This window comes from Macrobrachium nipponense, chromosome 10 (assembly GCF_015104395.2).
Source record: "Macrobrachium nipponense isolate FS-2020 chromosome 10, ASM1510439v2, whole genome shotgun sequence".
Taxonomy (NCBI): domain Eukaryota; kingdom Metazoa; phylum Arthropoda; class Malacostraca; order Decapoda; family Palaemonidae; genus Macrobrachium; species Macrobrachium nipponense.
Genome location: NC_087204.1, coordinates 94,704,914 through 94,707,413, shown reverse-complemented (window position 1 = coordinate 94,707,413; position 2,500 = coordinate 94,704,914). Strand labels below are relative to the sequence as shown.

The 2,500-nt window shown below is 41.3% G+C and overlaps 1 protein-coding gene and 1 long non-coding RNA gene across 6 annotated transcripts in view; one reads left to right on the top strand and one right to left on the bottom strand.

Annotated features, from left to right (window-relative positions):
• The window catches only part of LOC135223767 (uncharacterized), a 25,991-nt gene extending 23,740 nt beyond the window's left edge, over positions 1-2,251 (bottom strand). The window contains exon 1 of the long non-coding RNA XR_010316580.1: positions 1,910-2,251. This is a non-coding gene — a long non-coding RNA (uncharacterized LOC135223767). The remainder of the gene's footprint in view (positions 1-1,909) is intronic.
• Positions 1-2,500, top strand: part of LOC135223768 (rabankyrin-5-like) — a 221,518-nt gene that overhangs the window by 85,014 nt on the left and 134,004 nt on the right. The window lies entirely within an intron of this gene.

The window sequence follows — 2,500 nt, the reverse complement described above, 5'->3', positions numbered from 1 at the left end:
CAGTAAATTATTAAAACACTTTTCAGTTGCAAATCTACACCCAGATATCCTTTTATTTACCCAAAACTTACACATAGCGTAACTATTTAAAGCCCCGGACGCAGTGTTACCATGCGAAAACACCACGGGGAGATGGACAGATGGAAAAAAAAACAGAGTATAGTACATGTTTTCTCTGGTGTATGAGAGAGGAGAGTAGAGAGAGAGAGAGAGAGAGAGAGAGAGGTGTAGTGTAGTCACCAAGGTTACATTGTCGTGGCCATCAAGAATGGGAGACAAAAACTGCAACGTCACTTGTTGAAAGTCTTTCGTCACCCAGAATTTTGACAGCCGTGATAACTGGCACCTTAATACGTTCCTCCTCAGTCATGTGCTCTCCTGATCCCGGCCTTCCTCTACAAGATATCCCGCCCCGCTCTCTCTCTCTCTCTCTCTCTCTCTCTCTCTCTCTCTCTCTCTCTCTCAGTGATTCTGCTAGCTGGAGGTGTGCTGCAATGGGATTTGTCACAGGGGAGGTGGGGAAATGAGATTCCATTTAACTTATTTATTTTCTTTTGTTGAATTTTGCAGTTTGATAGTGTCTGTTTTTTTATGCTTTCCATTCGCTTTTCTTGGAATATTCCTCGAATTTTGTCCTTTATCTGGTTTTTACAGAACTTGTAATTATTTTTTCCATTTGATGTCGCATCTTTACTTTTTTAACGTAGAACTTAATCAGTTTTATTTCTCTTGCGTATCTTTTATGACGTGCAAATGTGTTATTGGAATTTTATATTTACGTTTTTTCTTGTCTACCTGTATATATATTTCCTTTACAAATCTACTTTTCATAACTCGGAATTTTATTGATTTCACACTCATTCCTTTGGTACTTATATTTGATGTTAAAAGTTCACCTACTGGTAGCGTCTAAACTTTATATATACTTATTCCATTCCATCAAGAAAGTTGGTCATAAAAATCTTTCCTTTAGTAATGAAATGTTTCCGTAATTTTTTATGCGTGTTTCCAACATCGACACTGTGGGACTTTAACCTCAACAATTAAGAGTTTAGCAACCAAACATGCAACGGGGGGGGGGTATAAAGCGAGTCACCCCCCTTGCCTCTGTAGGACTTTAACCTCAACAATTAAGAGTAGCAACATAACATGCAAGTATAGCGAGGTCACCCCCGTTGCCTTGTTTATATTTACATTAAAGGTGCTGCGTACATACAGATCGGCAATCTAGAGAGAGAGAGAGAGAGAGAGAGAGAGAGAGAGAGAGAGAGAGAGAGAGAGAGAGAGAGAGAGAATTTTAATACGAGCGTTTAATTCATTTAGTCGCAGCGTTATGATCATTACTGCAGTTGCCACGGCTCAAAAGTCGGAGGCTCTCTAGAGCCACTCAGCCACTGGCCCTTGAGGAAGCTAGTCCCGTGCCTTAGACTTAAAGAGCCACTGGCACATAATTAAACGGCTCTGAGCCACTGGCACATAATTAAACGGTTCTGATGCCTCCGAGCCATCTCGAGGTGACGCATGCGAGATTAATCACGGAAGAGATTTTTTGAGAAATGCGTCTCTGCTCGTGATGCAGTCATGACGTGTAACGGGGCTCCGGAACAGATGGTATAACAGACAGTCAAGTTAGAATCAGTGTGTGGGGAAGGGGGAGGGGGAGGGGGTTGGTTGGTTGGGTGAGGAAGGCCTTTTTAGCGGGGTCGAGTTTAACTGGCTGTAAGACATCTTTCTCCATTGGCCTTTAATTATACTTGGAATTTATAAGTAGCAGCGCAGAAATTACATATAAAGATATTTCCTCTATGGCAAACCTTCAAGAAACGTCGAGTCCTGAATTATTTAATTGTTTGGACTTGTCATAATAATTGTCTACACAGAACAAAAGTGATTTTCTAATCAAACTTACCAGCCCTGGAAAGCGTCACTTTTATTACCTCTGGGTTCTCTTGATCCGAGGATTTATATTTTCACCTTTGTCATTCAGTTTACTTGGAATTCGGCTTGAAATATATATTAGGTACAATGTAGGTTCTTGTTGCATTTACTCATGACTAAATTATCAGAGTTTTATAAGTGTTTTTTAGCTTGAAATTGGACAGTGTGTCATTGTACACGTCTTTCTGTAAAATTTCATTCATGAAATCGACTTTCCTTTGTTGCACTCCAGTCAGAGCGAGTGTCACATGAATGAATGAGACAGCCGCTACGGTCAACTTGCACCGGTGTTAAATGCCAACTGACATGAGGGCGTGTGTCTTGCACTCGCGGAACCAGAGCAACGGTGCCGCGTGGCTGTGGGTGAAGTTGTCGTACTGCAAACCTCGTGCACCGCCTGGGCTTTCAGAGGAAAATATACAACGGATGAGAGATTCACTGAAAGTGCAGAATAAGTTATGGCAATTAAGCAGGCGAGTGAGACCGGCAGAAACTAAATCAAATTAGACGTCTAATGAACTTGAGCTTAATCTTCATTTGGCAGCAGTGTTAATTAACTGGG